Source organism: Amblyomma americanum, chromosome 3, assembly GCF_052857255.1.
Source record: "Amblyomma americanum isolate KBUSLIRL-KWMA chromosome 3, ASM5285725v1, whole genome shotgun sequence".
NCBI lineage: Eukaryota > Metazoa > Arthropoda > Arachnida > Ixodida > Ixodidae > Amblyomma > Amblyomma americanum.
This window is the reverse complement of record NC_135499.1, coordinates 157,858,776-157,872,051: the sequence shown is the minus strand read 5'-3', so window position 1 is coordinate 157,872,051 and position 13,276 is coordinate 157,858,776. Positions and strand designations below refer to the sequence as shown.

At 51.6% G+C, this 13,276-nt stretch overlaps 1 protein-coding gene and 1 pseudogene across 1 annotated transcript in view; one reads left to right on the top strand and one right to left on the bottom strand.

Moving 5' to 3' along the window:
- LOC144123411 (oxytocin receptor-like) overlaps positions 1-13,276 on the bottom strand; it is a 67,878-nt gene that overhangs the window by 31,428 nt on the left and 23,174 nt on the right. The gene's annotated exons all lie outside the window — the stretch shown is intronic.
- Positions 3,649-5,303, top strand: LOC144123410 (kelch domain-containing protein 3 pseudogene; annotated as a pseudogene).

Here is a 13,276-nt window from a genome sequence, read left to right as displayed (position 1 = left end):
TAATTTTCATTCCTTGCTAGAGCACATTACGGTGTATGCGCTGCTTGCTTTGTGATTGCCTAAGGAAACATTCGCGCTTGATATTCTCTATCTCTAATACAGTGATGTGACGTTCATTGTGAGGATGGCATTAGCGTAGTTGATCTAGCTCACGAATAGCCTCTCGCATCTAGCAATTATTCGCGATTTTCAGGAGCGGCAATGCACTCTTTAAACAGGACGGCGAAGAATCCCTCCCCCACCTTGCCTTCAATTTTATGAGAGCTTACAAGATTTCTGAAACTTAGAAAAGGCTGCCTGGTTTTTACTGATGCACAATTTAGCCAGATTATTCGGCAAGAGCCGCCGAGGGCTCTCCCGGCTCGAGTGTCAGCGCTCCACTGTTCTTCTGGGATGAACAAGAGATGCCCAGCGAACAAAGCATAAGCGGCGCTTATACGCTTTCGCGCATGTCCGCCCTTTGAGCCATTTGCATCACATTTCGCGAGACAGCTCAAATTGTATTACGGCAGTCCCTCGGTTGCTGCCCGCTGCGGGGAGTTATTAAGAATCCTGTCACTGCGCTCTCGCCTCGACATTTTTTTTTATCTTTCCTGCAATTCGTAGACGCTCACGCACTACTTGGCGCGCGCCGCTTAATGTGTCGTTATAAGAGTAGCGCGATTAACGCAATCTCCTGTATTGCGTTGCTGCTAATGTGAGATGTGCGCTGCTTCCGGGCACATGAAGCAACGCACTGGAAGAACGATAGCGCGGAATAAAAAAAAACTAAAGAAAATGCCCTAGAGGGGTTCGAGATCCGACGACACACCCTCCGATTTCGAGCTGCAGCTCGCACTACGCCGCTCACCGGGCGCTGCGCATGCAACGAGTACGCCTGCAGCCTCATGCCTGCTTGCAACGAAGCGAGGTGCGGAACAGCCTCTGGACGACACCGGCTGTTTTTCGCGACCTTCACTGTGCGCCCTGTGATACAGAGTTTCGAACTTTTCTTCTTTCCAGGCTTCCAGATGCGAAAGTGTGCCGTGGCCTACGTTCGCTGCGACTGTAGTATAAAGGAAACTCGTTTTACTTCGCTTGCTTCAACTAGACCGGGAGAGAAATATACGAGAAACGCAGTTGTGCCGGTCCCAGAAGAAATTGAGCCAAGGTATTGCCCTGCAGTCAAGCCCAGCTGCATATTAGCGATACTATCGCGCATGCGCACAACAGAGAATCCACTTTCCCGGATAGGTTCAAAGCTCTATAGGCGCAACCAAGTGGAGCAATTAAGCACGCACGAGTTGAATTAAAACTTCACAGCGGGCTCCACTTAATTTTTTGCACACCTGTACTCCGCATAGCTCATAGCTAGGCACTATGGGAAATGCTTGGATAAGGAGACATTTTCTTAGAAAAAAAATGAAGGTGTGCCACATCTTTCCAGACAAAGTAGCTCCGCCGGAGTAACGGTCTCCGGAGTGGGAGACTGGGAAAGGAAGGTGGTCGATCCTTCTAGCCTCTTGTCTCGTTCTTAGAACCGCCCGTGCTTGCAATCACGTAGAAATATCTCTCAAAATGTCTGGATGAATCTTGGTGGTGCAGGTGATCGAGGGAAGGGCACGCGGGCGTTTCGCCAACGGGCTCTGTATAACAACGGCGGGCAGGTTCCAACAATTTATAACGATGCAATAGTGGGGTAAATTTCGTGTCGTGCTCCCCTGCGACTGAGCGTTTGTGCATACATGCTTACGTGCAGGTAAAAGACGGCCGCTATGCAGATGCGAGGGACGGGCGAAAGACGCAAACAAGACGTCAGGTGCGCCGCTGCTCGCAGCGACCTTACAGGGTAATCCGGGCCGCTTGCTCCCCGATGCGTTGCACGATAGACCCGTGGCACGTCACGATTTCGGGCTCCCCAGCAAGTTATCCACCCAGTAAGGTGTCGCGTGTTGGAGAATGGTAAAAGAGGGGAAGAGGAAGGATCATTACGCTCGAACACAATGCACTTCCGTCGCGACCTTCAGAGCACACCCCGAGGAAGAGCATTACGCGATATTCTTAGATCCCTCGTCTTCCGTCTTTGTGTTGGTGTGCGCGCGTAGCAGAGCATAGCAGACCGTAATGTACAGTCAGGGTAAGTGCAGTGACGGTATTTTGATTGTGCAGTTATTTATTCATGATTTTCTTTTCTACGAACATGCGAAGCGCTAGGGTTAGCCGGCGTACTTAGCGCCATATTGCGTCGTGACAACCCTGTCCTACATGGCTTATCTCTCGTACTGTAAACAAACCCTGTATTTTTTTCAATATTAGGGCCCAGCATGACGGTTTTGGCGATACGAATCTTCTCAATATTACCGAGTAGAAAACCTGATGCTGCGACTGGCAACCCCATGAAGGTGAAGCTGCATATTTGGCTTCGCTATTGTTGGGCATGATAGGTGGATTAAGCCGCAACATTAAGTCTCTTGTCAAGGCAAACCTCGAAGAAATGCTGTAAATGTTTGCACGCCAGCCTAACACCTGCATTAAATTTACTGAAAATGTGAAAACTCACTACCAAAATAAATGTCTGCGCGTAAAGGAAAACATCGCACCGCAGCTACCGATACAGAAGTAGAATCAACGTTATTGACCCAACACTAGGAAGCCAAATACAAAACCTGGTCTTCCCAGCATTCCCGCGGTAAATCAAGCGCTATTTAAGAAACTCGGATGAAAGGTAGCGTAACTCTTCCCTCTAGGTAATATTGTTAAACGGTGATGATAGTAACCAATCTGACTACGTAGGTGCTGTTTCTAGCGAAGCACTGCTGCCTGAGGCCTGGAAACTGCATTTCCAAACCCTGTTATTGTTTTTATGCACATTGCCCAAAAGAAGCTATGAACACAACGGGCATTTTAGAAACTGGGCTTAATCCTGCACCTTAGCTCTTCCGTCTACTTTTTCTCCGCTCTGCTCCCCTCTCTCCCCTACCACGCTTCTTTTGGTCTTGTGATCTGCGTTAAGTTAGGCTGTAGTTGTTATCACTTGTCGTGTTGAGTCGAATGTAGTCATGAATCGCAGGTCATTTCGATGTGACAACATTAAATTATATCAATGCGGTCGGCAGCAGACTCAAGCTAAACCAACTCAGAGACCTGAGATAAAGATTCGACACGGAAAAAAGTGTTGTCTAGTCCAAGCAACTCATGACCTGTTCAAAAAATAATGACCCTGCCCTATGGCTTCTGCAGATGGGCCCGCTGCCGCCAGCGGAAGAGAGACAGAACCAAAGAAAAGGTCATCGACGACGATCCTCTTTCCCACTGAGGATGGTTATCTTAATAGAGAAGCCAAACACTGGCCGCGATGTCTCGCAATGGCCGACCAGCAAAAGCTGGTAGCCAGGAAAGAGGAGGATGCCCAAGGTGCCCTTGTGGAGGTTCGAAAGGGCGCTTGGCAAGCGTTCGCGCATTTTCCGACCATGTGGTAAAGGATCGAGGAGCTTGCGCAAAACCTACAGGTTGAGGGTGAATCGGTTGGGTGGCGGGCATGTCGGTTTTCAGCTCCATCGGACATTTTTCTTCAATTCGAGACTTAAGGTTTTCGGAGCCAGTGGCAATGCACCGTTTAACATCGCCATCAAGCCCACGCGGGTAAAAGATGAAGTACCGCAGCTAATTTGGAAGCTCAGCACGTGCCAGAGAAGGCCCGGCAGCTGTCCGAACAGCAGGAGGCTGTGCCAGCAGGATGTGGACACTGCGGCTGGAGGGCGCGCCGCGCCGGGTGAACCACGCGGCCGTTGCCATCAACGGCAAGGTCTTCTCCTTTGGCGGCTACTGCCCGGGCGATGACTACGACAGCTACAAGCCCATCGATGTGCATGTCTTCAACACAGTATCCCTCAGGTGGGCACCGGTGACGACGCAGTCGCATCCCGACGAAGTGCCCTTCCAGAGGTACGGCCACACGGTCGTTGCGTATGGTGACTGCGCCTACCTATGGGGTGGCCGCAACGATGAAGACGGAGCCTGCAACGTCCTTTACCGCTTCGACACCGACACCATGACGTGGACCCGTCCGAACGTGTCGGGCCACATACCTGGGCCGCGTGACGGCCACTCGGCGTGTGTCGTGGGCCAGCGGATGTACGTCTTTGGAGGCTACGACGAGTTAGTAGACCAGTTCACGCAAGACGTGTACTTCGTTGACCTCGAGACCATGGAGTGGCAGTACGTACCCACCAAGGGTCAGCCTCCACAATGGCGGGACTTCCATTCAGCGTGGGCCATTGGACACCGCATGTACGTGTGGGGCGGCAGGGGCGACATCCAGGGACCGTACCACTCGCAGAACGAGATGTACTTCAACCGCATGGCCTTCTTGGACACAACATCAGCCCGCTGGGTTCACCCGCACGTCGACGGTGTGCCTCCCGAAGGTCGCCGCAGCCATTCAGCCTTCGTACGCAACGGAGAACTTTACATCTTCGGAGGTTATAATGGGCTTCTGCTGACCCACTTCAAAGACATGCACAAGTATGACCCTGAAAACTCGTGCTGGAGCAAGGTGGAGATTCGGAGGGATGGCCCATGTGCCAGGAGACGCCAGTGTTGCTGCATCGTTGGCGGCCGGCTGTTTGTGTTTGGAGGCACGAGTCCAGCACCCAACCAGGCGGACCGTCAGGAAAACGACGAGTTCGATGCCGATGATGTGAAGCTCATGAACCATTCTGACATGCACGTCCTCGAATTTACGCCAACACTGAAGACCCTCTGCCTGCTGGTCGTCATAGACGCGGGCATGGATATCAGCCACTTGCCACAGAACATCAAGTGGGAGATCAGCACCATGACGACAAACAGCAGCTCACCTTTGTCGTAAATGGCGGGCTGAACGCCGCCCACACATTTTCCTTCGAAGTAGCGGCTGGCAAGAAATGTGGGGTTGTTTGCGTATTAGCCGAGATGGTGGCGACCTTCAGGACCTCTTCACCAGGCTTCATTCGTCAAGTGATCGTCGGACTTATCACAACAAAGAGCAGTGCTTTCCGCCTTGAAGAGAGAGGGCACGTCAGAGGACAAGGCTGCGGTCTGAGCACGTATTCCGGGGCGACGTCGAAAAGCAGGAGCGAAATACATGCAGACACTGCCTCCACACCCCAAAAAGACACTGGGGCTTCTTGGTCTCATTGTTTCCAGTTCGGCTGGAAAGGAGCGACTGCTGACCATTGTTTCTTCTCGGTCCAAGGTGGATTGACTTTCGTGACAAAATTCCGCGGACATGTGTGTCAGAAAAATAAAGCAAGGATGCAAAATAAAGAGCAGGTGCCACCCTCTTGCATTTTTTTCGGACCGTTCACTCGGCGGCGTCTTAAACTGGATCGTCTTACTTTGCAGGCTCTTTTCAGCAGATTTATGAGATGAACGCCGTGGCATAACTGCTTCAAAAAATTGCCACAGGTCAGCAGGCTCTACAAAACCTCTTGGCAGCTATTTTACTTGTGTCAAGTTGTTTATATTTTGTTAGCTGGCTGTTACATCTTAGCCATTATTTTACGTTTACTTATGTTTGTGTGCTGCTTCCTTACAGAATGGCTTGTGGAGGCTTTTAAGGTAGGATACAATCAATTACCTCTACATCCCTGTGTGCATTTAAAGTGGATTCCGCAATACAGAATAAAGCCAGGAAACAGAGTTCAAAACTTCAGGAATATGGCAGTGGCGTAATGGGAGAGCTCGCCGTGGGATATAGTGCAGCCCATAAGGTGGTACTAAAAGAAGGGTGGCTGGTCTCTACAGTTTGAGAAAACATTAGAGTGCATCGCATTTAGCGCAAATGTGACATCTTTAGACCAAATGTTCTTCGCTCCTGTCACGTAGGGCACCTTTCAGGAACACAACAGGGCAACGGGACCAACACGAGCAAGAGTACCACCGTCAGCACGCTAAACACGAACGCTCGAGCGCGCGTCTTCCACTGACATTAGCGTCGCTGGGCGTCGGCCCCTGGATCTGCGAGCCTGCTCCTACCGCCGCAAGCACACCGCGCAGCACGGTCTTGGACTCGGCGACCAGAGCGCAGGCACTGTATTGTAACGATTGCTACAATGCGGTAGCATTTCGAGCCTTCAGCGTGGCGGCGCCTGCCACGCTGTCATGTGTTTGGTCACGTGGTGCGGAGCAGCTGCTGCTGCTGCTGGCGGCGCGGCGCGCCGGCGAAACCGAGCTGCAACAGCTGTGCGCATGCGCCGTGCCAAATGGGAAGAAGATGAAGAAGGAACACCCAGCGAAACGGAGCGGCGAGATTATTGGCCGATCCCCCAGTGTGGGTATGTGCCATCTTTTGATAGACTAGCAACAACAACAACAAGAAGACTGACTTTGCAATTCAACTGAGCAAGTTCCACGCGGCCAGCTGTAGGTATCGCGTCACTCCAGGTTTAACCAGAGCTAAACTATCGCCAATTTTATCAGCGCAGGATGCTCAATCGAGCGTTCGTGTTAAGCATGCTGACGGCGGTACGTTGCCGTCTTGTTGCTCGTCGTTTGACGATGCTGCTCACAACTGCCATTAATCATCATCATCATCATAAGCAGCAGCAGCAGCAGCAGCAGGTAGGTAGGTAGGTAAACTCTTACTACACCCATTGCAGGGCAAAGTCCTCTCCCATGTCTCTCCAATTAACCCTATCCTTTGCCAGCTGCATCCACCCTTTGCCTGCAAACTTCTTAATCTCATCCGCCCACCTAACCTTTTGCCGCCCCCTGCTACGCTTACTTTCTCTTGGAATCCACTCCGTTACCCTTAAGGACCAGCGGTTATCTTGCCTTCGCATTACATGCCCTGCCCAAGCCCATTTCTTTCTCTTGATTTCGACTCGGATGTCATTAAACCGTGTTTGTTCCCTCACCCACTCTGCCCGCTTCCGATCTCTTAACGTTACACCTATCATTTTTCTTTCCATGGCTCGCTGCGTTGTCCTTAACTTAAGCTGAACTCTTTTCGTTAGCCTCCACGTTTCTGCCCCGTAGGTGAGTACCGGTAATATTATGGTGTTGTACACTTTCCTCTTGAGGGAAATTGGTAAACTGCCACTCATGATCTGCGAGAATTTGCCATATGCGCTCCACCCCATTCTCATCCTTCTAGCTACCTCCCTCTCATGATCCGGATCAGCTGTCACTACCTGCCCTAAGTAGACGTATTCCGTCACAATTTTTAGGCTCTCGCTGCCAATTGTGAACTGTTGTTCCCTTGCTAGGCTGTTGAACATTACCTTGGTTTTCTGCATGTTAATTTTTAGACCCATCGATCTGCTCTGCCTGTCTAACTCATTGATCATGATTTGCAGTTCACCTCCTGAGTGACTCAGCAAAGCAATGTCATTAATCAACTAGCCAAAGTCATTAATCAACTAGCCGGAAAACTAATCTTGAGGGGCGCCTTTAATTATTCCGCCGTCGCGGTGGCTCAGTTGTTATGGCTCTCGCCTGGCAATCCGAAAGACGCGGGTTCGATCCCGGTCGCGTGGTCGAATTTTGATGCAGGCGAAATTCTAGAGGCCTGTGTATTGTGCGATGTCAGTGCACGTTGAAGAACCCCAGGTGCTCTAAATTTCCGGAACCCTTTACTACGGCGTCCCTCAGAGCCCGAGTCGCTTTGGGACGTTAAACATTCATGAACCATAAACATCTCACTATTGACGTTATCGCTTGCTTGAGTGCATAAAATGTCCGACTAAAGCGGATTTCCTGGATTTAGTTTCCAAAAATTTTCTCTGTTACTTTTTATAGCGCACCATCATCATCATGCTTAAAATCAGTTGCTGGGCGAGTTGGTACTTCATGCTAACATTCACAGCGCTTTGTGGTGTCTCCCCTCGTGTCCGTGTTCGTCTTGCGCTGTGAATGTTAGCATCATCATCAGCCTAACTAAGACCATTCTAGGTCAAAGGGCTCTCAAATATCTCTCCAATTAATCCTATCCTGTGCCAACTGCGGCGAGCTTAATTACCCCGACAAATTGTCACATATATGACCCCCGCCTTGGCCAGTCGCTCAGTAGACGGTGGACTGAGGACGGGAGGTTAACTGATGTGTTCACATAACAGGTGGTGGACAAGTATTATGCCAAGATGGCCAAATGTTGTTCTCTCCGGTCACTGGCATCCCGCCGCACCTCATGCCTGTTTGCCCCACTCACCCAAGACAATGGTCACTCAATGAAGTTCGTCGTGTTTCTCAGTACTCGCCCTCTTTGACACGTCTCACAGCTTCTCATCTGCGTGCTCCTGTTGTACCTCCATGCGTATTGTCAAGGTTAATCGCCTCAAGTATAAATTCACCAACTAACGACGCACGTTCAAACAGGAAAGGAGATATAGAAAATGTTGACGATGTTCATTATGGTGAATTTTAATGATGTACGAGTCGCTTTGGCCAAACAGCGCCATAGGACAATGTATTTTCTTTACAGAATAATTGGGATTCTTAGATTGGTAGGTTGCACTGGGGGGTGGGGTGAAGGTAGGGGAGAGAAAATAATGGGAATGCGCAGCCCTATAACTGCATTCTTAAGTAGGGATCACCGCAACGGGGCAGAGCGAAGGAGAGGGATTAAAGAGAAATGTGACAGGAGGCGGATCAGAAGCGGGAAGAGGGGGGAGGGGGTGTCATAAGGTACCGGGTGACGTACCCGCAAAATTATATTCGGGGGCGAAGGTTTGAAGTTTTTAGATAATCTAGCAAAAGTTTGTGTGCACTGGTTTTTGCCCCAGCCCCACAGTTTGGGAACAGAATGTCACTCAGTGAAGTAGAAGGGAGCCCGAGTTTGCGAAAGCCCTCTCTCGTGGTGGCTCGAGGTTGGGCGTATGCGGGGCACTCGCAGAGCATGTGAAAAAGTGTTTCCGAGGGATCACCGCACTGAACACACACAGCACTGGGAGCACCACGCAGGCGATGCGCTCTGTCCTCCGTCCAAACACAGCCAACACGCATTCGGAGCAAGCAGATGAAATAGCGGCTAGCGAAAGCCAAGGGAGAGAAGGGTTGAGCGGATTGATTGATTGATTGATTGATTGATTGATTGATTGATTGATTGATTGATTGATTGATTGATTGATTGATTGAATGCATGGATGAATGATTGATTGATTGATTGATTGATTGATTGATTGATTGATTGATTGTAAAACATTTATTGCGTCGAGAGCAGGTTGCAGGAGACACACACTAGATAGCCACTAGCCCATGGCTGGCGGCGACCTCATTGGCCCGCTCGATTGCCCGTACTTGAATGTTACCGTCCGAGCTGACCAGCACGGCCTCCCACCGCTCGGAAGAAGGGAGCTGTATAAATTCCGCCGGAGGCGGATCATTTTCTCAGTTCCAGAGAATGTGGTCGTATGTGGCCCTTTCACCACATTTATGGCAGTTTGGGTCGTACTGGCCAGGGTACATGAGGGCAAGCACTGCCGGATTCAGAAGGAAGCTTGTTTGCAGTCGGCGCCAGGTAACTTCCTGCGCTTTTGTTAACGATTTGTGGGGAGGGGCATATGCACGCCTCTCAACCTAAAGTGATGGGTGATGTCATGAAATGAGATCAACCCGTCCCTCGTTAAGTTCGGGTCGGAGGGCGCGCTCACTACCCGGTCGACGAAACCTCGGGCTTGCGCGTCAGCCGCCTCGTTCCCTGGATTAGACGAGTGGGCCGGGACACAGACCAATTCAACTTCTCTAATAGGAAGGGGGGTGTTCTGAAGGATGCGGAGTGAGGTAGATGTGATACGGCCCCTTGCCAAAATTGCGAATGGCTGTTTTGGAGTCGCTGAATATAATATCAGCACGCGTGTTTACTGTAGCTAAGGCTATTGCCGCTTCCTCCGTCGTCTCGGAGGAGGTGGTTTCTATCGACGCGGCCGCCAGCGGGGCGCCGTCCCCGTTCACCGCGACCAGTGCAAACGCCTTTCTCTGGGTTTGCCGGTATTCCGCTGCGTCCACGTACGCTACATTGTTGTTCCGGCCGTATTTGGTGTGTATGGCACGAGCCCTCGCTGTATGTCGGCCACCGTGGTGCGCGGGGTGCATGTTCTTGGGTAGGGGTTTAATCAAAAGAGCTTACTTGATGTGCGAGGGTAATTTCGTTTTCGAGACCCTCTCTGGAAGCTGTTCGCACATCTTTAGTCTGTATAGGATGCCCTTCCCGCGCTCGTACGAGTGAGTCGTCCGAGTTGGGAAACGAGGTGCGCCTCGCACAGCTCCGAGAGTGTGTTGTGTACCCCAAGGGCCAGCAACCTTTCCGTGGACGTACTGTGCGGGAGCTCAAGGGCCGACTTCTAGGCCTGCCGGATTGCAGCTCGGATAGGAATGATCGGACGTAATTGAATGTCCGTTCTCCCGGGTCTATTCTAGAAAGGTTTGTGAGGATGGTCTCATGCGAGACGTTGTCGGACGCCTTGTTCAGGTCTAGCCCGAGCCCTGCCTTCGTTCCGGTCCCGCGTGGAGGGTCCAGCACGTCCTTCTTAAGCTGGAGCGTCACGTCCTGCGTGGACAGGCTAGCCCTAAAGCCAATAATTGTGGGAGGAAGTAGGTCGCGGTCTTCCACCTAAATTTGCAATCGGTTAAGGATGACATGCTCCATTAGTTTTCCGATAGAAGACATGAGGGAGATGGGCCGCAGATTCTCGATATAGAGTTTCTTTCTCGGTTTGGGGATGAAGGTCACCCGTGCATGCCTCCAATCCTGGGGGATCTCGCCTTCCCTCCAGTAGTTGTTCATTAGGTCTGTCAGAGCCGCGACAGACTTGGGATCTAGGTTTCTGAGTGTCTTGTTCGACACTCCATCCGGTCCCGCCTCGGAGGTGGTACGGAGCTGACCCAGAGCAAACCAGACCTCGGCATCTACTATGTCAGCGTCCAGGGTCTCATTGGGGAGGCCTCGTATGTGTGTAGGGGGTCTGTATGCGACGTGTTCAGGTAGCGTTTTTGCAGTTCGGCGAGTAGCTCTGCGTCTGTGCCCTGATACTGGTGAATTAGTCTCGTGAGTTGGTCGCGTTGTGTGAATTTTGTGTGTGTTGGGTCAAGCAGGTGGCGGAGCAAGAGACATATCTTTTTGCATCCCATTTTCCCATTCATATTGTCACAAATCTGGCCCCATTGTTTTTCTTCCAGTTGTATGTTTCGATTTGGCGCTCGAGTTGCGCCATACGCTTGCGTAAGTTTCTGTTGTGTCTGTTTCTTCCAGCGATTTAGCAGGCTGGCATGCGCTTCCCACATGTGGAGAAGTTTAGAGTCTGTCGTTTGATGCGGCTCCTCAGTAGGCGTCTTGACCGTGGTGGTATTGACGTCGTCTTTGAGTGCAGCGATCCACTCCGTTAGGTTGTTGATCTGACCGGGAGTTGTCTGCTCTCGTAAGCCTCTGAACCTATCCCAGTCGGTAATGCGAGTGCGCATGGGGTGCAGTTTGTGCAATTTCGTGTCAAATTCGTGGCTAGTATGTAATGGTCACTTCCCAGCGTGTGTTTCGTGTTGGACCAGTGGGTGTCGCGAATGTTTTTTGAGAGTGTAAGATCCGGTGAGGTATCTATGCTAACGCTATTTCCGATCCGCGTGTTTTCTTGGGGATCGTTAAGAATTATGAGGCCCAGGTTTTGGATCGTTTGCCACAGCTTGGTGCCCTTGGGGCTGCTTCTGCGATAACCCAAAGCTGAATGTTGGGCGTTAAAGTCACCTACCACCAGGAGTTGTGCCCTGGCGGCCAGGCGCGTGGCTTTAAGAAGTAGGTCGGGAATGCCTGAACCTCTGATTTCGGGTAACTGTATAAGTTCAGAATAAAGAGATTTGCGTCTCCCTTTTTCCTCAGCACAATTTCTAGTAACGTGTATTGTTCGTTAGAACTGTCTATAGTGCGTTGTATCACCGTAATGTTGCGTTGCACAAAGGTAGCGGTGAACGGGGTCGTCGCCGTCGTCACTGCGTTCGAGGGGGGAATGAAAGCTTTATAGCCTGGTAATTTCGTCGGGCCGCTAGCTTCTTGAAGGGCTATCACGTCCGGTTGTCTACCAAGGTTTCAGATGTGAAACTGCCGGTTTCCCCGTTTGTTGCGGAACCCCCTGCAGTTCCATTGCCATACCTCAATTTGTTGGGAAGGGATGATCACGGGCAAGGTCGCGACTGGTGGCATTACGTTACGGCTTGCCTCCAAGGCCGCGAGGAGCTCCACTGCTTGATTGAAAAATGTAGCGATGTTTGTACCCAGCTGGGTTACTTCCTTCGTAAGATTGTTAACTTTTTTCTCGAGACCGCTAAATTTGTTCTCGAGGGCGTTCATTTCGGCTCTTATCTTGTCTGTAGGCTTAGGTTTGATTCTCGGTTGCGGGGTGTCCTCTTGGGACGCTTCCGCAGCGCGTTTCGATCCGGAGCTCTCGTCGGAAGGAGCCAGCCTTTTGAGGTTAATGCGGCTATCCGTTTCCATCGCATTACCGGTGGAGGGTATAGGGCTTAGCGCAGGAGAGGCAAGGGGGTCGTGCGAGATACGAGGGGCATGGCTGCTGCGGGGGTTGTAGCGATTTAAACAGCCTTTTCATTTCGGCCACCTCTCTTTGCATTTGCGCAATGGTTTCGTCTCTGGACTGTATTTTAGCTAGCAGCTCCTTCTCGCGAGCCGTATAGTTTTGGGAGGCCCGGCCAGCTCACCTGCTTCTTTGATCAGCTTCCACTACTGCTCCTGCTCGCTCTCCTCCGTCTGTCCTTTCTTCCCTGCCTCGAACTGGCACCCTGGCTCGACGACAGCGGTGGGAAGGAGGTAGATCTGTCGCGGGAATTGCTGCCCCGACGGTGGCTCGACGATCGATTGCCGGCCTTGTCTCTGGAACGCGACTTGTGGCCGGACTGCTGGTCGCTTCCCTCATTTTGCTTCTTTTGTTGTCGGTTGTGTCTGGGGCGGGCGGTCTACAAAGCGATGCTCGCAGTTCCTGCTGCCGGTGTGTGGGCGCGTTTGCACACAATGCACTTTGGCGTGCACGTGTGCTCTTCCCCGTCGGCTGGGGGATGGTGTTCGCCGCATCTGCGGCACAGTGGGGTCCTAGGTTTGTAGCAGACGTCCGCCCGATGACCGACTCTTCTGCAGTTGAAACAAGATTCGACCTGCTCCCTGTACGGGTGCACGCGGAAAAGACTCTCCCAATAGTAGATAGTGTCTGGAGCCTTCTTGGCGGCGAAAGTCACCAGGATGGGCATTCACTGTCCGAGGCGGCGAGCATCCACCACCGGAATCCCGTGGTTGCGCTTCAGAAATCCCCGTCGGACGTCA